Here is a 25,432-nt window from a genome sequence, read left to right as displayed (position 1 = left end):
CCATCTATGGTGTTAACCTCAATATGCCTATCAAATAAATACTGATTGATTTGGTTAATCAGGTATCTGCTGATGTTCATATTTATTAGGGCTTCTATTATTGCTGGCCAGGGTACTGTTCCAAAAGCATTCTTCACATCGAGTAATATGAGTAGTGGGAGGTTTCTTGTTCTCCAGGTGTCGCCTATGGCCACTAATGCCCAGTCCATGACTCGTTTGATGGCCTGCATTGTGGATCGCCCTCTCCTGAAGCCGTATTGGTCTTGATGTAGGCAATTCCTTTGCTCCAGCTCCTCCTGCAGTCTGCCGGCTAAGAGTCTTTCTACCGTCTTCGCCTTGTTATTAATCAGACTGATTGGGCAATATTCCTCCAGGTCAGTATTCGCACCCTGCTTAGGGAGGAGGACGGTTCTGGCCTCTTTCCAGCAGCGCGGAAAAGTGCAGTGCTGCAATCCAAAACTGGCCACATCCACCACCTCCCGGGGGACAGTTTCTGCCAGTCCCTTCAGTATTGCCGCGGGGATTCCATCTGGCCCCGGGCTTTTCTTGTTACTGAGTTTTTTGATCGCGCTTAGAACTTCCTGCTGATCAAATCTGCCCCTATCGCATGCAGGCATATCTCGATATCAGGTATCTTCTCTTGGGAATAATTTTTTTAATTGTTGTAGAGCCTTGTCGCTGTTAAGCAATGGGGCTTTCCTGCCAAGCCGCTTTGTCGCAATCTGAAAAGCTTTACCCCAGGGATCCTCCTCCAATTCCTTGCATAGGTTATTCCATTTTTTACGCTTTGCTTGTTTTATAAGAAAGTTGAGGCGCTTTCTGGCCGTTCTGTATTCATTCATGGCTCTGTTGCTTTCGTCGCTTATGCTGGAATGCACGCGAAGCCTTTGTGCTTTTCTTTTGCATCTGCACATGTAATCTCGTTGATTAGCTATGTCATTGTTCCACCAATATACTGTTTGGTGCCTTGATACCGTGCATGGAATTCTGGATATTTCTTCAGTAATGATGTTTTGGAAACTATCTGGATTTAAATGTGTGCACTCTGTGATTCTTCTTGCGGTGTTCCTTACAATCTTTTGTATATGGTGTTTTGGCCATCTTAGAACAGCGCTATGTTGCGTATCTCTTATGTTTTGTTCTCTGATTTCAATAGCTACTGCCTTGTGGTCGCTTGCTGTCTCTACCGACAGCAATTTGAAAGCCACTGCGTCCGGGTTAAATCTGTTGTCGATTATTACGAGGTCTAAGATAGATGTATGGCCTCTGGCGGTGTACGTAGCTACTCCGTCATTTATGCATGTCGCGCCAGTGGTCGCCAGAAAGTCCTCCAGCACTCTGCCTCTAGCGTTGGAAGAGTCTGCGCCAGCCGCAGTTGTCTTGCAGTTAAAGTCGCCTAGTATTACAACGCTATTCGGAAAATCGAAATTAGTTTACTCACCACGTTGGTAGTCTACGGTTTTGCATTGACCAGGAAAATATTTTTACCTGTGAGTTTACATTTATACATTAAATATTGATTTAGTACAGAATTATTTGTTGTATACAGTGTATACCGTGTGTACATATATATATTTATCAACAAAAATTACATTTTTTCCGGATATACGAGAATCACCCTAGAATACTCGACTTCCCCTAAGAAAAATTCTCTTGTACGTCTAAATAATGGCTTACGGAAATATTTACCGTAAACCATTTACCCAGACTTACAGAAGAATTATACTAATAAGTCTTATTCATTAGTATACGTTCAAAAAAGAATGAACACAAAACTAATTATATTTGCTTAAAAGTAGAGAGATCTTCTGTAACTCTAAACAACCTCTGAAAGATTTAATAAGAATAACATGAAAGAAAGTAACACAAAGCTTAAAATTGAGTATTAATTGTGCCTCTTATTACGTTGAAAAAAAAAAAATTAAAAGTGAAAAGTAATTTTGAGATATTTAAATATTATTAAATTAAGGATTTTTTATCTGCATGAAAGCAGTCACAAAGTGCTACTAAAGCACTGTCAGTGAAATGCCATTTAATGTCACTAATAATGATCATAGATTTTGTTGAAAACATTTTGACGTGAGTAAAAAGTTTTGTAAATTTAAACTTTTAAACTTCATTCAATTTGTCGTTAAAATCATTTCGTGTATCTTTTATGTCCGATCGTCATGGATAATAAAATCACCGTCGATTTTTATCGCACCAGTTTTAATAATATTTTTAATTTTATTATTATAAAGCAAAAGTTAAATAAACAAATCTTATAAATAACCAGTTTATATAAGAAATGAAATTTAGCAATTGATTAGAACACAGAAACAGTGCAGAAGAAGTTTACCGAACACTTTGTAGACATATTCCGTTTAAAGTAGATTCTTCTAAAGACAACATTTGCAATTTTTTTGTTATCAATTTAATTGCAAAATCACGCGTTATTAGTAGTATTTTTAATGACAGTAATTAAATATTATTTTTATTACATCTTTCTTTATTTTATTATAAATTATTATGTCGGTCGATTTGAGTTCCCTGATGAAAGTAAAGTTTATTATATTATTAATTGTCTATGTAATCTTTTTAATTCTGTTTTATAACTTTGGATATTTCCTATAAGTTAATTGTAATAGAATTATCTTTTAAGGCTTATCCACAGCCTATAACTAACTCTTACCATTACAAAGAATACTAATTCTGCGACAAATCACATGAAATATAAACCATTACGTTAATGAAATATCATGATTAATATTTTTTTCTAAATTCTTTTTAAAAAACCCAATTCTTGGGTTAATGAATGAATCAACCCAAGTACGAAGATTATAAATGAATCATCTGGTACTATTTTTATATGCAGTACATAAAAAAACACTTACTCTTGATAATTGTTACTTAAATAAATAATTTTTTTTTAAATAGAAAATATAATTATATATATATTATTCGTTGTATTATTAGATTATATATTGAATAATTTATACTAATAATTAAACATTACATTACATTTATAAATAAATCATTAAATGTAAAACAATCAAAACCTAATCAAATAATAAATAATTTTCATATTTTAAGTCTGTTTACGTGTGATTAACATTTATTATTAAAATGATACTAATATTTTAATAAATATTTCATAACTGCACGAAATTAAATTTAATATGTTATTAATTCTAAATTAGATGTTTTATTTTTATTATCGAATGTTAATATCTTTGCAAAATTGTAATATGTTCCTTATTAAATAATTATGTAATTTATTTGCTTATTTTTACATTATGATGACTGCATACAATTAATTAAATAATTAGCTTAACAATTAAATGAGAAATATTTTTAAATTTAAGTATATTTTTTAAAAATTAAGTGAAATAAATTTACCAGTAACGATATTATTATATTGCGGAATCGAAATCAAGGATAAAGAAGCCTTGAGACTTTTTGCAGTGAGATTGTCTTTCCGCGTCATTACATGGTTATTTTCCAGCCATTGTTATATACTATCTTTCTTACACCTCATCTCTGCTTTTAGATATATATTTATTTCTTTAAAACGTGGTTTATTTCATTCAGTGAATTCATAGTGAATAAACCTAGTACTTTTTATGACCATTATATTATTATTTCTAAATAACAATATTTTGAAAGGCGTTTTAATAATATAATCGTAATAAAACGTATTAAAACTTATACTTCAAAGTTACTGTAACGAGTAAGACAACTGACATTTGATATCATACAACATCTTTTTTCAATTAAACACGACACGTAGTCAATTTACGGAATGGTAGAATCATTAACAAAAAAGTAAACATACCATTATGATGAGCTTACTGAGGAAGATTAGTGATTTACCGTTGGCTGCTTCAATGTGCTAACTCTTACATATCATCTTATAAAGCCCTCCAAATTGCAAAAGAAAATTACCCTTGATAATGATAACTTTGTTTACAATAGGCAATCGCTATGTATTAAAAATCATTTTTCTCAGAGAATGAAATTTTGATAAATTTCACTTTTTAAACTCAAATGATTTATATATTTCATAGTCACTAGAAAGCCTGAAAAATATAATGTAAAGCAAGAAATCAATGATTCCCAATTTTTTTTCTATTCTTTTGCTGCATGCAGATTTTCTTTAGGCTTCTAATGTCAAATTCTAACATACACGGACGAATTTGCGAATAGCCAGTAATTTTTATGCAACGGTTAGGTAGAAACAAATAAAAAATATATTTTAGATCACAAAAAAACAAAAAACAAAAGTTAACCGAACGAATTTAACTAATTATAATAATTAGTGGGATGGATGAACCTGTTGATCGCCGCACATTTTTTTCAAATCGTGGGATTAAACTGGACACAGCCACCCTCATTTGTTTCACATTAATTTTCGCGCGATGCTGAAATTTTATCACAGCAACTGCCAAAAACCCAGGTTCGCACAAATAAAAAGCCGTAAATGGAGATAAAATTCTCTTAGCTTTAACATTTAGTTTTAGTTTTCAGTGGATATGTAACTTTTACTGATATCCTTTCCTTTTCCTGTTTAGCCTCCGGTAACTACCGTTTAGATAATTCTTCAGAGGATGAATGAGGATGATATGTATGAGTGTAAATGAAGTGTAGTCTTGTACATTCTCAGTTCGACCATTCCTGAGATGTGTGGTTAATTGAAACCCAACCACCAAAGAACACCGGTATCCACGATCTAGTATTCAAATCCGTGTAAAAATACCTGGCTTTACTAGGACTTGAACGCTGGAACTCTCGACTTCCAAATCAGCTGATTTGGGAAGACGCGTTCACCACTTGACCAACCCGGTGGGTTTACTGATATCCAAAATTCAGATAATTTCACGCTGCTAAATTTTGTTTTTAACGTTTTTTTTCAAGTCAGATTCTTTTCTACTGTAGCAGTAAATTCAGATGGAGCAGTGCATTTAATAAATCTTGAGTCTATGCCAGTTTATCCATATTATCATTTTGTAAATACTTCTCAAAACAGGTGAAAATATAGGATAAATATTCTTCAAAAATTGATTTCATACATCGATAGAAATCAACTAGACTGGAGGTAGAAATCCACTGATTTTTTCATAAAAGATATGATGAAAAAAGGGGGAAAACCCTTGCTTCCGTCTGCATTCATTTTTCTTTCCTTGCTTTAGGTTTTTATAAAAGCTAAAATTTTATCAAATGTCTTAAAAAGGTGCTTGTTGCTTCCCTGCAGGAAGAAATTCAAATAATTCAACATTTCAAAAATATCACATATGTATGTTTTACCAACAAATTTTGATTTATAAAATATAAGGTGTTCTTGTGTTCCTCCTCTTTAAGAAAAATAAAAATTTCTGCTGATCACAGTTCCAAATGTACTAGACAATATACACTAATTACCTTGAGAATGCCATCGCGGAGTGTTGTATAACAAAGACATTTGTTCAGATCCCATATCCTTAAATAGTATTTTGAAAAATCTTGCCTTCAACTGTTAAGTTTTATAAAGTTTATTACATAGACTAGCTACATAAATAGTGTTTATTACATTCAGCCGGTAGAATGAGTTCTTCTGCAATTGTATAGGACTTCTAACATTTTTAGATTCTATGTGCTACCTTTTAATATTCTAGTAAAGCGTTCTTTGGTATTGCTTATAAAATATATCCTTTTTTTGATTTAACTCTTTTAGCTTCTTGGTAAAGTAGTCACGAGATTTACTAACTACACTGGGATGAGTAGTTTCATAATGGAGTTTCAATTTACTTGGTAGCAAGTATTCTGGTACTAAAATTATAACACAGAGAACATATTGCGGCCTCTCTTCGCCATTGACTTTTGTTGTTAAACCAAAGTCCAAATAGCTCTCAACATATTTTCGATCTTCAGACTTCGTACACTCTTGCACTGGTTGACAAGATGTTCCCTCTCCGTTTTCATTCTCACAACGCTTATTTTTTTTTTTTTTTTTTTTAGTAAAAACTGATACATTTTTAATAATTCGTACGAGAAAATATACTACAAAATTTTCACTCGACTTGATTACAACAATATAATGTTCATTTGATAGAAGATCCGAAAACTAATTCAACACTGAAACTAAACGAAACTGAGATTTATTTATATGCGTTCACAAGGTATGAGAATATCCGAGAATGCTAAATCAATCCAAAGACTAGTGTCGTGTCATTTAGTAAACAATTCAGAAAACAGTAGCTAAGTGGTTTGTGTTAGTTCCGCTAGATGTAACTTCCTATGACATTGAACTGAAAGTGAAATAAAATTATGAAAATTTGCAATATTTCGCGAATTCCCAGGGCGTACTGTTTTAAGTGTTTCTTTTGGAAACTTGTGTTATAGATATTCACCAAATAAGGAAAATAATGAGTGTAATTTATTCAGTGATGAGTTACAAAGGTTTCACAATTTTGGGGATCGCTGAAGCATAGTACATTTGAACAAATTATGAAAAATCGTCGATCAGTTCTTTGGGTAAACATTGAATCTTTATCCACATTGTAATAATGAGATGGATGCCTACTAGCTTTGAGTGTTGTTTTTTGTCTTTCTTTGGCATTTTTCTACAGTTAAATACCTTCAAACTAGTCGTACATTTTAATTTTTCCTGGGGCTCTTTTCCCTGATGGATCTGAGTGTTTTAGCTAAATAACCTTTTATCCAAAAGTGGAACTTATAGATATTTCACTCTTAATATTTTTGTACTTCACTAATGATAGTTCTGCCGGCACAACAATTTAACGAATTTATTTACTTTGTTTTCTTAATTGCTTACTTATTCCTTGGCGCTACAGCCTATGTAGGACCTTGGCCTCTATCAGAATATTATTCCACTCCTCTCCATCCATGACTTTTCGTCTCCATCCTCTAATGTTCATTCTCGCCAAATATTCCTCCACGTCTTTAATCCATCGCCTCCTATGTCTCCACCTCAATCAATGTTCCTCAGGGCCATCTCTATAAACTGCCTTCATTTGCATTTATTCGCTTTCCGATTTCCTCTTCTTTCATTAATCGCAACCAGTTTGTTGTTGTGAGAGTTCCTATCCGATTTCGAGGCACGTTTTGGTTTCTTAACATTCATTTTTTTACAGGGCCGGGTTTTTATCTACGCCCAACCCACTACCTTAAGAACCAGGGTTTTTCTGTCAGTGATTTCCTTCCCTTAGCCTAGAGGTTCCAGTTTTAAGACGCTGGAATGCTCAACTTGAGCATTTCTTAGTATTTGATAATTGCTAAAGAACAGACCTACTAAACTTCCGTGCTTCCAGTAAGACTCAAAATTTTTCACAAAATTCGTTTTCTACACGAGCTTGTGACCAGCTTTGGCGAAGGTAATGCTTTATAAATGGTCTAATAGGGAAACGAGTAAAATAAATGTGATAACGACATGCGTCGATTTTTTTGCATAAAATTTTTTATGCAGGAAGTATAATCTGGGATTCAGGAGTTTATTACATAAAACTGTATCTCCTAATCTTTCTTTTGTGATCATACATAAAACATTGTTAAAAGGATTTTCTTTCGTTTTTCAATTTTCTAACGTTTAAAAAATATTTTTAATTAATCAAGAGTTGGTTAACAACTAACGTTTCATTGTGGTTAAAGCTATTTATGATTTCAATATTTTGTGCTTGCAGCTAAAGTCTAATATTTGACTCAGTTGATCTGTCTACTTCAGACCAATTATTTCCAAAAATATTCCATTAATTAAATGATAACCTCCAAATTAAACCCGTAGCAGTGGGAATTAAAATCGTTTCAATAGTAAAAGTTTTTGATTAAAGTTGAACTAAAATAGGTGAATTATGATGATGATAAACATTCCGCAAACAAAAAAATTGTTTAATTAACTATCATCCTTATGAAATCCTGCTTTTAATCTTACATCTGTAAAACACTATGAGGAACTTCTATGTTCTTCTTCGACGAATTCCTCGTTATAGCGGCGGCACATCTCTAATAATGGAAGATTACTCGTAGGTGAAAATGAAAAGGTAGAAAGTATAATACATTCATTCATTCGACCTTATCTGCAAAAAACGTATGATTTTGTATGAATATTTTAAGAATGCGAATTTTGCTTTACCTTCTGACAAGTGGACCGAAAGAGTTTATACAAAGTTAAGTTAACTGATCCCTCTACTTGCAATATACGGAGCTTTGGTAATAATTTGAATTCACAATACTTTTGCATTCTATTATAATCCTCAGACTACAATTTCAGTATTCTGAGGGAAATTAATGATTCCCCAAAATTTTGTTTCCTGTACCTCTGTGTGCTGCAGAGTCAAGATTCGCAGTCTTTCCTTTTCCCTTTAAGAGCTATGAAGTTAAATTTATTTTTATTTTTATATTAAAGTATAAAGGGTGTCCCATATAAAACGCAACCCAACCTTATATTAGGTATTGAAATAATAAAAAGGTATGTGTAAATGTAAATGTAATTTTTATTATTACCATCCATTACGTTCCATTTAGAGTAGATGTTGGAAGTGGCCGCCATCTTCTTGAATACACGCTTCAATTCTTTTTACAGCGTTTCTTGCAACTTTTTTCAAAGTTTGTGGCTGGATATTTAATACAGCTTGTTCAATATTGACTTTCAATTATTCAAGTGTTCGTGGTTTGTTGCTGTAGGCTTTTTCTTTGAGGTAATCCCATAGAAAAAAATCCACCGCAGGCAAATCTGGAGATCTTGGTGGCCACAAGCCTCGACCGATAACACGATTACCAAAGAATTCCTCAACGAAATCAGAAGTTGAACCTGCGTAGTGCGATGTCGCACCGTCATGTTGTAGCCAGCAGTGTCTGTCTTCCTCTTCCAAGAGTGCAATGAACTGAAATAAAATATCCTGATATCGTTCTGCGTTAATGATGTACTCGAAAAAAATAGGACCGATTATTTTCTTCCGCGATATCGCGCACCACACTCTCAACTTCTGGGGGTGTAATATTTTTTCGTGATAAATGTGGGGATTTTCAGCACTCCAAATTCTACTGTTTTGACTGTTTACGTAGCCATCCAAATGAAACCATGCTTCATCTGTGAAAAATAACGAATCCATAACATTAATTCTCTCACGCAGAAATCGACGGAACCGTTGACAATATTGTAGCCGTTTTTCTTTGTCGGGCTCAAGAAGCTGATGAACAGTTTTAATGCGATAAGGTCGTAATTGTAATTGTTTGGTCGCCCGATGAACAGTTGATTTAGACAAATTAATTTCAGCAGGCAAACGTCTGATCGATTTATTTGGCGAGGCGAGTAATCGGTCTTTGATTTCAGTGACTGTATCTGTATTCAACACTGACGCAGATCTTTTGTGTTCCTTGTTATTAACAGAACCGGTGTCTCTAAATTTTGCAACTAACTTAATACTGATGTTTTGTTAGGAGCTGGTTTATCTGGGTACTTATTGCGAAACAAATCTGACACTGCAACCACTGATTTCGTACTGAAGTACAACTCAACAATGAAAACACGTTCATCTAGCGAAAACACCATCTTGTCTCTAGCAATACACTGAACGTTATGATTGCATTGTACTATCGGTAGTGTTCTACTGCGTCGCCGCGATGTTCAGATGTTGGACGAGTCCATTTCAGTAATGAGTAGGGGAGTAAGCTTGACATTTGAAATTTCATGGATGAGTGATTGATGGGTTGCGTTTTATATGGGACACCCTGTAGTTCCCTTTAAAATAAAGTGAATCCAATATAATAATTTATCATTAAATCTGTATTTCAGGAGATCAGTTGGAAGGCAGTTAAACGCTTATGAATCTTAGATTTAATACTACTTATAAAACTAATTATCGTTCTTGGCTTTGTTACTCGTTTTGGTAATCATTCTATTAGTAATTGCACTTCAAAAGTAACGAACAGTTTTGTATGCATATTCATTGTGTGCTTAGCTTTAATTGTAATACTTTTAAACTGGTCGCTAGATGCAATTTCACCTATTGTTAAAGATGTGTTGAGTAAGGTGTGTAAAACAGATGATACTTAAACCCTTAACTAACCCGATATGGGGAAGCTACTACATTTTCTGTTTCTAAAAGGTGAATTTTTAATTAAAAAGTAATTTCCACCTATTATTAAATTACACAGCATATAGTTTACAAAATATGCGAAATAATTAAAATATACAAATAATTATATCTGTATATTTTAATTTTACTTGAAAACAATTTCTAAATGTCACCCGCAAATCGACTAAATATCGTAGCGATATCTAATCTAGCAATGTCAGTATTAACCTATAATACTGAGTTACAGATATCCAAACGGAAGATATGCATGCAATTGGCATATTTGCGTTAAAGGTTTCATATCATCCATCAATAACCAATATTAATAAACGTTAGAATAGAGATAAAACATAAATAAACGTAATTCAGTATCGAGCAACGGAATGAAGGAAAATTTAATTAAAATCTGAAGGTCAAATAGTCATTTAATTTCATTATTAGAATTTTTTTTTAAATTTCTATTTGTATAAAAATGAATAGATTTATTAGTTACTAAAATTATGCATATATAATGCATAGAAAATAAATTTTCATTTGCAATTTCATAATTTTTTTGTATGAAAAAATTATATATATATTTACATCGCTAAGCCTATGATAAATGTTTGTTTCTGATTTTCAATTGTAACCATTTTAAAAATTCACTTCATCTTTAAAAATTTTTTTTTTAGAAAATACATACTATTGAGTTTTGGGACCTACATACTATAAATTTTTCACGTTAAAAAAAAAAAAAAACATTAAAATTCAATTTACTACCTTAGTTTGTGTCCCAAGATTGCAATAAATAATTTTGGCAAAGCAGATATCTTGGCGAAATTTTTCGTAGCCATAACTTGAAAAAAGGGTTTTTGGATTTACGTGTTTGTACGATTTAAAAAAAAATTCTATTGGGTTTTTGTCTTGAGATTAATTCTATATCTTCTTGATAAACCTGTACGTATTTATGTGGTATATAAAATATTTTGATGATTATGAAAACACAGCTTAAAATTTTATATATAAAATTATAAAAAGATTATGAAAAAAAAATTGAGTAAGTAATTTACTAATAAACTAATTTAATTGGTATTGTTGAGGTAAGCTATCGGTTATTGAAATAAAATCGAAAAGACAGTCTTCCTACAGATGGACGTTTCGATTTTTTAAAAGTTATCATCGGTATATAAAGGTACTAGTAAAGCAGTACTAGGTAATCAACAGACAAAGCGATATATATATAATAAATAATATTGGAGTAAAACAAAGGAGTTTATATATTTTACTTATGATTTGAATTCCTCAAATCCATATGAAAATAAAAAAACGCAAAAAAGATTCCACTAAAAATGTACGACCAATAAAAAAGTTACCTATGATTTAATTTTAATTTTAATTTTTGATGGTGGGAGGTTAATTTTGATGAAATTGTATTGTAATATTATTACTAAAATTTTATTATTTATAATATTATTATTATAAATATATTTATATTATTATTCGAGTAAGCAAAAAAGGTTTTGAAAAATTAAAAAAATCGTTATTTTTAAACTTTGATTGGCTTCCCCATCCACAATGTTACCCCAAAAATGTTTTTTTTGGGATTGTTTAAAATAAAGTGAGTTATCTTTGCAAAATTTTGAGAAGATTGACCCTCAACCCCACCTGGAAATATTAATTCCAATATTTTACTAACAAATAGCCCCGTTTACACAAATGTTTGTGCCAAATTTCATCAAAATCTGTTTATCCATTTAAAATTTATTAAGCTTCAAACACACCTGGATACGTATGTATGCATGTTAGCCTCTTTGTTTTGGGGTTTCTGGGTCATGAATCGTCGAGAAAAGCAAAAAATCATATCCCATTTTTTGATTGATTGCCATAATTTGCTTCTAGAGCGATGACGCCAGGAAAGTAAAAATAAAAACTTTTTTTACATTATTAACTGAAACTGAAAACTGTTGTTAGATATCAGAGAAATATTTAGGCTTATTTTAGAAAAGTGACAGTTCTATGTTTTGTTTCAGGTAGTAAAGGCTGGGTACAAATAACGTGTTTCTGTTCCTTAATGTATGTTAATTAATAAAAACAGATTATTTATGCTTAAAAAAATATTTAACCTAGGAAACAAATATGCATATTCTATACAGCTTCATTTTGCAAAATTTCTAATAGCTGAACTAATTTGTTACATGTGACAATTGTGTAACGATCAGAAAATAATTAACGTTCAGAATTCATCGTTACAATTAAAAATTAAATAAATCCTTAATAAGTTAGCCGTTACATTTTTATCCCCTCTTCTAGTTAGCAGTAATAATTCCGTAATAAAATTCACTATACGCCTCGGTCGGTATTTCCTCACTCATGTGTTGCGAAAACTCATCTGGTTGCCATGTGACCTTACCATCTGGATGTTTGTGACCGGTTAAGGCATTCAAGTCACGCGAGGATTAAAAAATTATAATTATCATCAATCCTTTTTATAACTTCGTTGAAGTATAATGTAAAACGAAGTGTTTCGAATCATATTTCATCTTAAGATTTTACAAATTATTGAGCTCATTAAAATTTAATTAATTTTAAATCTTATTTAAACAGTCAGTATTTAATTATTCAACTCTTTTATGTATTTACGTTGTGTTTATCGTTTATGGACTAAACGTCCGTGCTTTAATTTCATAAATAGCATACTCGTAATCGTATAAATTCACTTTGTATGTAGAAAAGTTCTATAGTTTTATGATGTGAAAATAAAAGCTTTCCTCTTTTAATAAATATGTATCTAAATTTTTAATTTATTAAGAGCTACAGAAGTACAGTAGGTCTTTCTTTGATATAAATAAATCAAAAGCACTCGTTTCTCTCTTTCTTTCCTACCATTCGCATTACCTCTTTTCCACCCTCCATTTTTGCTACATAATTTGAAGTTAAACGTATTCATTCAAATAGATAACACATTAAAGTAAAATTCTTTAAGTAATTTAATTCACTGTTCAACTTAATCGTGACGTATATTATTAAATAGGTAATTTAATCTGGTAATACTAACCATGATAGTTAAAAAAAAGTATTTAGTTCTACGTTTTATTAGGTTAGTGATTTACACTAAGATTTTTTATTGGATTACGAACTGAATAAAAACAACTAAATAAATTTGCCGATCTCCATGGCGGAATGGAAACGTTTCCGCCTTTCATTCGGAGGTCCCGGATTCGATTCCCGGTCAGGCATGTCATCTTTCATAACTACAAAATTAATCTTCCAATTCCACGCACAAGCTTCAAGCTTATGTGGTATATCATCAAACAAACAAAAAATGAATCAATAACAGTGTTAGATATATTGATATTTTTATTTTAAAAGATGCATCATGGATTGAGTTTTTATAGAGCTGTGAAATTCCAATACGGTTGCTTATTTAAAGTTATTTCCTTTTTTTCACAATTATGATCGCTAGTAAAACCGTTTCAGTAACTATTGAAAGCTATAAGAATTTATTTTCTGTTAAATCTTTTACATGAGAAAAAAGTTGTAGCTAGTGATATATTTATAATTATTTGTTATACCGTATAAATGTTAGTGAATAATTATTATCTTATTTGTCTGTAAATTTATTTCACATAACGTTAACGTATTACGTGCACGTATTAAGTTATTGATCTATGTGTCTTGCAGCTTTAGTGATCTTGTCATAATTTCGTAATTTTTTAATTCTTCCTGGAAAGTTTTTTTAATGAAGTAAATGTATGAATATTCTATCGAAATAAAACAGAGGTAAATGATTGAGATAACTTAACTCACCATGCGAGTATAAGATATTAATTATTTAAGTATTAATATGAGAATAATAAAATTATTTTATATAGTTAATTACAATTTTTTGTATAAAATACCTACATTTCATAAAATAGACACGTTACAAATGATTTTCTGACTTGAAACTTGAATAATTCGTGTTTAATAACACATAGATTCATGAAAGTAGTATCAATGGAAAAAAACTCGAAAGGTTTATATTACATTTCATTCACAAGATATCACATGTGTTCAATGTGAGCTCTCTGTGTCATGCGACACATATCAATCTTCTGCCCCAGGGAAAAAATCACAGAGTGAAAATTCGGGGAAATGTGGAGGCCAACGCGTGCTGGTCGTCGCGATCAGCACGCCCAATCCAATCTCTTTGGTAGAGTTGTCTATTTAGTTCACAATATTCTACACAGTTGGTTGCGGGATGTCTAATTCTCTGTTGGCTGTGGTGGTGTATTTTTGTATGAAACTTGTCACTCACACGCTCCACAGTTACCTCGTTTACTCGTGGAAGACCGGTTGACTTTCGCTTACAGATGCATTCCCTTGCTTTAAAATCAGAATACCACTTACGGATACTGGGCCCACTAGATGGATCTTCACCAAACTTCCTTCTAAAATTATGCTGCACGTTGAAAATAGAATAGCTGAATAAAAGTCCAAAAACCCTTCCTGTCTTTGTTGGCTGCGATTTTCTGTCCTATCGTTCTAGCGACAAAATCAATAATTATCTTACAGTTGTGCCAACTAATGAAATTTTTTTTCGTTTTCCTTTCTACTGATATTACTTTCATGTATCTGTATGTTTTAAATGTGAATTATTCAAGTTTGTAATCGTAATGATCATTTGTAATAATCCTGTATACACACGAAAAATTTAACAAACTTTCAGGACATGTTGTACTGGTGAAAATAACAAAAAAAGTTAAGATCCAGGTAGGTTTGGAAGAACCTCTATTGCGTCTATTGGCTGGTGAAAATTTCGCCCTGATTTCTGAGTCCAATAAAATTAAACCAGACTGTAATTCTTTCGACCCAAATTGAATCTCCAGTAAAATTAAGTCAGACTGTAATTCCTTCGACCCAGATTGAATCTTCAGTAAAATTAAGTCAGACTGTAATTCCTTCGACCCAAACTGAATCTTCAGTAAAATTAAGTCAGACTGTAATTCGTTCGACCCAAATTGAGTCTTCAGTAAAATTAAGCCACATTGTAATTCTTTCGACCGAAATTAAGGAATACATTTAATGGTTTTATACGAAATCTGACCTGAAAAATAATAAAAAATAGGTCTCAAAACTGTACTTGTAGTAGGTTTTGAGAAATTTGGGGTAAAAAACAAATGCTTGAGGCGAAAAACACCCAATTTTATGTTTAACTTAAAATAACTTTGTGAAGTTCGCAATAAACACTTAAAGAATTTAAACAAAACTTGTAGAGAATTTGCTTCTGAGCAAAGTGGTATGAATAAAGTTTACAGAAATTAGATAGAAACATTTTTAACATAGGTTCGGAAACGTTTCTGTAGCGAGTATTGTCTAAAACTTTGAAATTCTTACAAACCTAAGTAAGAATTTCGAAGTTTTTTAAAAATAACACATTTCAGAGTGAGGTAGATTTTAACTATGTATTTATCAAAACAAAAATTTCAATATTCTTTTCTATTTTCACCAGTAGAACACGTCCTGTAAGTTTTTTAAACGTTCTCGTGAATCAGTCTGTATATAGTAATTATTAGTCAAATACAATTTTATATGATATATATATATATTCTTATACTATATACTGATATGTACTATATACTACTTATACTACACACACACACACACACACACACACACACACACACACACACACACACACACACACACACACACACACACACACACACACACACACACACACACACACACACACACACACACACACACACACACACACACACACACACACACACACACACACACACACATATATATATATATATATATATATATATACACACACACACACACACACACACACACACACACACACACGATGATTCAGGAGGAAAGGGGAATAATTTGGAAAGTGGTTCTTCAGCATAATATAAGGAAAAAGTTTCATACAAACATATATCCGAAAACGCTTTGTTATCGAGTTATGGCTAGCGAAAAATTTCACCCAGATTTCAGAGTATCCCGGTGAAATGAGGTCATACTGAAATTTTTAAGGCGTTGTATAAGAGGTAAACTTGGTAGTATTTTGTGTTTTTTTTTTGTTTTGTTTTTGTGTATTTTGTTTTAAATGGTTTCTTTGGCCTGAAAAATCGGATAAAACAGGACCCAGAACTGCATCTCGCGAAGTTATTATGTTTTCTAACGTAATACAAAAAAATTCGGCGATTTAAAATTGGTTTTTTTAAGTTTGAAATACAACAATTTTATTAAATGACTAATAAATGCGTTACTTTATATCTAACCTTGTACAGAATTTAATTATGAGAAAATTGATGTAATAAAATCTAAGAAAAACAAAACTTTCTTTTTTTTAATGCTTTTATTTATAGTCGCATCAACAATTATAGACATTAGCGACTACAGTAACACTATCATATAGTATTATATAAAACAACAAAAATCATAAAGAACAAAAATAAATAATAAAGAAATAGGACAGTAAATAACAAATATAGACAACTGGCAACAATAAATATAAAATGAAATACATAAATTAGACAAAAATCAGTAAATCGTATTCATCACACTGTAGGAGAGGAACCGCAACAGATGTTTTATAATTTCGTTCTGATTTAATACAAATCTCATATCCGAACCCAGGTCTAAGTTTTGTCGGATGGTTCCAAAGATTGGACAATCAAAGAAGAGGTGATACACGGACCATTTGACCTAGCAAGCCTTACAGATCTTCTGAGGAGAGCCAAGTAGGTGAGCGTGAGTAAGACTGGTGTGTTTAATCCTTAGCCAAGTTAAAATGACTTGGTCTCTTCTGTTGCTCGGGGATGGAGGTTTTTCGAGCACGTTATCCCGAATGTTGTGTAACGCTGTGGGAGGACTCATCAGCCAGAATCTATTCTACTGAGCCCGCAATTTTACACGGACTGATCTCATGAAGTCTCTCACACATGTCGATTGTAATCGGATGCCATTTATTGTAGCTTACTTAGCAGCCGTATCGGCCCGTTCATTCCCAAGGATGCCACAATGACCAGGGACCCATACCAGCACCACAGTCTTATTTATCCTTGAAAGGATATCATGAATAATCGGGACGATGGATTCAGAACGTTTGCAGGTTAAGCTCTCAAGTACACTCCTAGAGTCTGTAATTATTAAGAAGCTGTCATCGCTACGGGTTTCGATAACTTTCAAGGAGGAGTAAATCGCAAACGACTCGCAAAAGAACACATAAAAACAGGCATTAGGTTTATCTAATGGTATATCTCGGTGTCAGGAAACACAACAGAAGAGTCCATCGGCCGAGACAGACCCGTCTGGGTAGATGAGAGTAAACCCATTGTACGTCTTGGCCATGCTGTTAAATTGGTCTCTAACAGAGTGGAAACATGTGTCCCGTTTACGACTTCCAGATTGTAAGTATACGATCTCCGGAAACGCACGTAACCAAGGGGCACCGCATCTTATTCTCTTTTCAAGGATCTTCGGGGCAGGCAGATCTAATTCTTGGGATAGCGAAGCAGTCTGAGGCTGAAAGAATGTGATAAGGAAGTCCTTCCTTCAAGTAGCGAAGTGCAAGCGTGTCTGGTCATTTTCCGTTAGCAGTTGATTGCGTGTTTGATGGTCTTATATTTTCTCCTGTAACACAATGGGACTTCATCGGATTCCACCAGTAACCTTATAGGGGAAGTGGCGAATGCTCCTATTGACATGCGAATGCAGGTGTTGTGCAAGGGGTCAAGTATGCCCTTAATTGTCTCTTTCATAGAGTCATACGGTACAGACCCGTATTCTAACTTCAAAAGAACAATGCTTCTGTACGTGTTCAGGATGATGGATTCATCCGCACCCCAGTTGCAAGATGAAATGAGTTTAAGGACATTCATTCTCCTTAGACATTCAGCCTTGGTGTACTTAATGTGGCTCAAAAAGGTCAATTTTTCATCAAAGGTTACACCAAGAAGCCTAATCTCGTTTTTTCCCTTTATCTTATATTCACCTAAATGCAATTTCACCAAGTCTGCATCCGACTGGTTGCATAGAGAAAACAATAAATTTAGACTTGGTTACATACAATTTGATACCACTACATTGTGCCCACCTGTGCACTGAGTTCAACGAATTCTGCATTGTTTTCCTCGTAGTTCCATCTTCCTTACCTCTGTAGGTGATAGTGATATCAGCGAAGATAAATTTCTTAACTGGCAGAGTGATAACATCAACCACCCCATTCATAGCATCCAAGAAGAGCAGTACACTTAGGACAGATTCCTGTAGGACTCCGTTTTTCAATTTTGAAGATCTTTGAAAGGACACCATCAGCTCTAACACGGATTGTCCGTTTACTCAGAAAATTGGCTATAAAGCGCAACATATTCTCGTTAACATCATTCTGTAACAAGGTTGCTACCTTGTTACTGAATGAATCTAATTACCCACCCTCTCCAAGCCATTTCATATTCCTTTTCAATGTCTAAGGTTACAGTAAGGTGGTGTACCTTGGAGGCGAATGCCTCACACACATCTGTCTGTATAGATACTAGATGATGGACTATCTAGGATCCATACATGGTAGAAATGAGATCTACCCCATGGCATTGTGAGAAGAATTTGATTCTTCCCAGATGCCATTTCAGTCTGTTATTTATCATCTTCTCCACCACCTTGCAAACGGTGCATGTTAGAGCAATTGGACGGTAGTTCTCTGCTGAAGTGATTTCACAATTGGGCTTAGCCACAGGGATGACGACAGCCTCCCTCCAGACGTCCGGAAACACTCCTTCCTCCAATAATGGTGAATAGGTGAACAGAAGACCCTCATTAGAGAGTTCCCATACGAAGGCATACAGTATTCTATCAGGTCCAGGGCTAGAAGAATTTAGACCTGCAAGTACATCTCGTAATTCACTCAAGGTGAGAGGGGCGTTCAGATCCTGGTTGATGTTGTTATTCGGTCGAAGTATGTCCTTTAAACTGAATTCAGGGCTGTTTTTAATCCTCAGAAAATTGTTATCAAAGTTTGAGTCGCTCGAGTTCCGAGAAAACCTGTCACCCAGAATATTCGCAGTGTCGTAAGGGTTGTGAATTACGCGACTATTCTCGACCAGATCATGTACATGATTGATCTTATAAGTTCCCTTGATTTTGTTGATCTTGTTCCATACCTCACAAAGGAGTGTCTATTAAGCGAGGCTAGGAAATTGCATCACGCTAGATGTTTACTATCTTTATATGTCCTGCTAGTCTGCGAGAGTCGTTTTCTATATTCGACAAAGTTTGCCTCATTCCGATGCCGTTTTTATTTATTAAAAGCATTCTTTGACGCCTGCACCGCTAATTTGTATTCATTGTTCCACAAGGGAATAGGTTTCTTACCGATGAATCCAGACGTTTTGGGTATACTGAGTTCAGCAGCACGCATTACAAGATTGGCAAAGTAACGTATTCATTTATTTGAGCTCCGTCACCTGTCAAATGTAAATCTTCAACGTTTTCAGTTACCAGTTCTTTAAATCTATCCCAGTTAGCGTGCTGCAGTAGCCACCTAGGGTTCGCTTTCCTTGGAATACCGGTTACACTGCAGTGTTATTGCAGTCCCATAAGAACAAAACTTATTAACAGAAAATGTTATGAATTTCTAAAAAAATTAAAACAGCTGTTTTTAGTACAATAAATTTAGATCTTTGAAAAATTAATTACTTTTAATTTAATTTTTTAAAATATCGTAATTTTATTTTAAAACATTAAATCTGTTTATACAATGTAATTTACAGTCTCAAACAGCATTATAGTAAATTGACTCGAAAATTATTAACCATTTTAGCTGACATTGGATAATATTCTGTTCAACATAAGTCCATTTTTGATTTCATAGGGGTTACCCTATGAAAAAAAGTACCGGAAATTATAAATTTCCGGATGTAAGTAAAATTTTATAAAAGAGCGTTTAATATCATAAATAAACTAATATTACAAAACATATTTCAAACTTTAACTGATTTGATTTTATAATGATACGAGTGGTCACTAACAATCCTGCGATGTTGAAAAAGGTAGTGAAACTTGGGCAGATTTTCACTCTTGTCTGTTAATGGTGCATGAATAATTGATAAGAGACGTTTCATAGATTTCCATTATTGAAAAGTTTGCTATTATATTCGGGTGGTTTATTAAACCATATTGGCTGGATGCTGTTACTGCTGAAAAAATACTATTACAACAATAAAGTTAAGCAAATCTCTCTCACTCTGTCTCTCTTCTGTAAGTATTTATCGTTCTTTTTCTTTCCATTTTGACGTGGTTGTCGATAGTTGGTTGTTGATGGTATGAGTTTTATGGATAAACGCTATTGTGGACGTGGGCTGTTGCTTTGTCTGTCCATATGAAACCGTTTGTATTCGCGGTTGATTTGTTTTTTATTATGTATTTCTTTGTTCATTATAATAATCAGTTCTTTTTTTCTGGTATCGCAGATAGTATAATTAATTTGTGATATCTTTGTATTCATTACTTCACAATTTATTTCATAAATAAGAAAAAGAATTTCAATCCTATTATTTACACAGTTTTAATTATTTTTTATAAAACATTTAAAAAATTAATTTTTTGTTCTAATTTGTACCTTAAAAAATTATCCTTAACTAATTATTTTTACTTCCTTGTAAAGTACAAGAAAGTATTGTAATCGTGAAAAATTTCGGTTTTCTGATTTCAACGGAAATATCCATTTTGACCATCCCTGAATTCATTTTGACTAGTTTCGGCGTGACGTCTGCACGTATATAACTCGCATAACTCAAAAATGATTAGCCGTAGGATGTTGAAATATTGAATTTAGAACTGTTGTAACATCTACTTGTGCACCTCCCTTTTTGATTGCAATGGACTGAACCAAAAGTGCCCAAAAATCCAAAAACATTTCGATTTTGGACTTCACTAGTAACTACACTAGTAAGCCCTCATTGAGAGCTTTTCAGCGATATATTATCGTAATTCGTACTTATTTTCATTGGTTCCAAAGTTATAGCGAAATGAAATTTTAATTAATGAAATATTTGGATCTTAGAAGAAGAAGGCACATCGGTTCGAATCAGAGTTCATCTCCTTTTTTTAACTTTTTTTTTTTTTAATTTAAATATTGATTTATTAATTATTATTAACTTCTGATTGTAAAAACATTTTTACAATAAATAATAATTCAGTAATAACAAAAAAAAAAAAAAAATATCAGAAGTTATTAATGAAATAAAATTTTATGTGCTTTTCATTAAAAAAAAAAGTGTATATGTTATTTAAGAGACGTAAAAAGGTTAACAGGCGTAAATGTCATAACACAAGTCATGTGGTGTCCACATCCGATTTTTTACTTTTATCAACTTATCGGCAATTTTTTTCTACGATATGCTAACAGTGTAAAGTTTATAATCCTTAAAAAAAGGTAGATACAATACTCATAAAATATATTTTTTTAAATCAAAATTTTGTTTAGAATAATCCATAATATTATCACTTATGATGATTTTAACTAAGATTTTTAATACGGTATTAGCTTAGCTCGAAATAAGGTAGGTGAACATTTTTGTAAGTTTTTTGCTGGTTTAACTAAATCATTCAGGAAGACACTTTCATCTAATTTACTAAGCATAGTATACAGGAAAAGGGTCTAAGTATGTGATCTCCACTTTCAGCTGTTTTAGCAGATATCCTTGTGAATGAACTAGAAAACACCCTAATATCCAAAACAATTAATAAACATCAAATTATTTTATATTCAAAGTATGTGGATGTCATCTTGATATTATATAACCAAAAAAATACAATAATTACAGAAATAAATTCTTAAATAATAATATTAAATTCACTTTAAACAGAGAAAATAATGTTAGTATTGATTACCTGGACATAAAATGTAACAAAAACTTTATCAATAATAAAATCGATACAGATATTTATAGAAAGCCAACAAAACAAAATACTATTCGTACAATAGATTCTAATTCTTTTCATCCTTGGAGTCAACAAATGACAAACTTTAATTCATTAATTTATAGAGAATTAAAATACTTAAAATATGATAACATAAAATTGAATAATGAAATGAATAATATTAAATTTATAGCTTTAAATAATGGTTATGATATTAAATTAATAAATAAATTGTACACCAGAATAAAAAATAAAATGCACATAAAAGATAAAATAAAGCTAACGTACAATAATATAATAAATGAATACGCTAAAATTTAATACAATATAAATTATAGTAAATTTAATAAAATATTTAAAACTTTTAAATCAAAAACACCGTATACAACTAATAATAAAATAATTAAGTACATAAATATAGTGGACATAATTATAACCCCTACGAATATATTAAAATATTAGAATACAATAATAATTATTATAAAACCAGTATCTTAGAAAAATTTCATATATATTTAAATAATAATAAATTGGTGAATGAACAGGTCAGTTACGATAAATATATCCTTTATAAACAAATTATATAATAATTAATTTTTAACAGGCCAATAACATTTCATTTAATATTAAATCTTTCATAACAGTCGCAAACATCTTACAAACATGACGTAACTGTCTTATTGACGTACGAATTAATTTTATTCTTGACAACCGACTGTTATCAACATAACAGTTTAATTTAAAAACGATTATTGATTTGAATTTAAATTAATATCCCTGAAAATCCATGAAGATAGAGTAACAGCTCCGAAAGTACTAGGATTTACACTTTTTAAATTGTTGGTAAATGGAAATTTAATTTATACAAGACACTCTTATTATTTGGTTTTGTTTAACAGAATAAGTTCACGAATATTCTAATGTAATAATTCTAAAAGTAATAATAATAACTTAATATTTTAACGTAATACGTAATTCTTTTTAACTCTAAGAAAATCATTGAAGACAAGGTTAATTTTTATGCTTTAGTCAATAAACACTAAAATTTTTGGAACGATTCTACAGTATTTTTGATTTTTTTCCATGTAGAGTTTCTTTTAGTTATCGTACTAACTAAAATAAATAAATATTTCAATAAATATTATTGAAATATTTAATAATTTTATTCAAGACATAATAACAATTTTTTAAAGAATTCCATTTCACTATTTTTAAATGAATACAAATAATCCTGCAACATGAAATCAATTTCATATGCAATAAATTTAGATATAATAAACATTTATTATATATTAGGCCTAGAATAGAGTAGAATAAAAGTTAAGCCTTGATTTAATATATTATTGAAATATTCAATAATTTTATTCAAGACATTATAAACTACGTATTTCTTGCCTAACAAAATTATAATTTATCGGGTGCTGCAATTCGATTTATGTGTTTACCTTATTTTAGGAATTTAAATTTTAACGCAATTAATTCCTTCAAATTAAATCAAGGCTTAACTTTTATTCTACATTACATACATTATATACATTTTAATAATATTATAACATTATATATAATTTATAACATTTATAATTATATAAATATTATAACATTATATACATTAGAATAATAATAATAATAATAATAATAATAATAATAATAATAATAATAATAATAATAATAATAATAATAATAATAATAATAATAATAATAATAATAATAATAATAATAATAATAATAATAATAATAATAATAATAATAATAATAATAATAATAATAATAATAAAATATAATATAAAAAATTCAAAAAATGATATTTCTACATTGATTGGCTCCTCTACCCTCAAATAATTTTTTGGGGTCACTTGCACTACTACTATTCCTAGAAAGATATAAAAATTTGATTAAAAAAGATGAAATAAATAAAAATATAGCTTTGTTTAAATTTTTGGGGAAGAGAGAATTTTGAGTCAACTTTTTATAAAAAAAATGGTTAGATAATCTTGCACGCATGTACTGAGCTTAATATGAAGTGTGGTTATGTTTGCAAATTTCTGAAAAGATTGGCTCCAAAATTTTATCACAAATTACCCCACAATTCTTTTTATATTTCAAAGTTTTATATTTTTCATTATTTTAATGATTTTTATTCTTTTGTTTGTACAAAATTTTATCGAAATCAGTTTATCCAGTAAAAAGTTATTAAGCTTGAAATATGTCAACACACGTAAATTTTTATACGTACCTACGAACGATACTCCCCAGTTTTTAGTTTTTGGGGTCTCTGGGTCATGAGACGTGGAAAAATACAAAAAATCCGTATCGCATTTTTTGACTGATTACAATTTTCCTTCTTGCAGCAGAGCTGTAGAAGTATAATGCCAAGAGATCTTACTTTCTTGGCATCATAGCATATATATATTCCTATATAATTTATGTGCTCATATATATATATCCCTCTAAAACTTGGCTAAATTTTGATAAATTTTAGATTTTTGCTAAATTGAAGAATAATTGCAGGGCAATAAAAAAACTTCTATAATTTCAATCGAGTCAAAAAAAAATATTCTGAAGAATTTTAAGTAAGGTCAATTTAGACTTACTAAAACATTAAGAAATCTGCGTAGATAGTCGTAGAGAAATTGTAAAAATCAATTAGGGAAAATTAATTATTATGTTTTCGCTCTTTATGAGAACATTTGTTTGCTCTTATGAAAGAGCGTTTGTAAGTATCAAGTCAGTGATTTTATTAAAAGGTTCGAAAATTTTCTGCTGAATTTAAGTAAGGATTTTAAAAACTAATCCCTACTATTTTAAATCTGGTGAATAGAAAATACATTCCAGACGTATTGAATAAACTGCAAAATAAATGATAAAATAATTAATTGATAATAGAACTGCTGGTGGTAGGCTCTGTTACTTGCTACTTTGGGACTTTTTAAATATGAGTGAGGTGAGTTTGGCAACTAAAATAGCTTTCTTTAATTTCACATATGTTCCTACTTTACCATATTGCAGAAGACCGGGACCGCCATGTCGAGAGAAGCAAAGGATACTGCAGACTCAACAAATGAGATATCTTAGAAGATGTTGGGTGAAACTAGAAGAGATTGCTTTAGAAACTGTAACATAAGAGCGATCCTAAATACAAAGCCTACGAGTATTATCAAGAAGACAGAAGGTCAATTGATGGTTGGGAAATATCTTGAGAATGAATGAAGAGGGGCTGCTCAGAAGCGTGTGGGAATGCAAGATAGACGGAAGAAAAGGTCGAGGTAGACTCAGTAAACGGTAGAGAATGAGGACATGAACGGCTTTGGAAGACGGGGAAGAAACTGAAGTTGAGTGAGACAAATGGCTGGAGACTAGAAAGTATGTAGAACTCTCACAACCTCGACATCTGACACCAGGTAGAAGAGAAGACGAATAAGAAAGAAAAAACAATTATTTTATTAAATCCAGTGAAGGAAGAACTAGAATATATTTTGTTTTAA

The 25,432-nt window shown here is 31.5% G+C and overlaps 1 long non-coding RNA gene across 1 annotated transcript in view; it reads left to right on the top strand.

Moving 5' to 3' along the window:
* Positions 1 to 25,432, top strand: part of LOC142320322 (uncharacterized) — a 178,109-nt gene that overhangs the window by 132,492 nt on the left and 20,185 nt on the right. The gene's annotated exons all lie outside the window — the stretch shown is intronic.

The sequence above is a fragment of the Lycorma delicatula genome, chromosome 2, assembly GCF_047948215.1.
Source record: "Lycorma delicatula isolate Av1 chromosome 2, ASM4794821v1, whole genome shotgun sequence".
NCBI lineage: Eukaryota > Metazoa > Arthropoda > Insecta > Hemiptera > Fulgoridae > Lycorma > Lycorma delicatula.
This window is presented reverse-complemented; position numbering and strand designations above follow the sequence as displayed.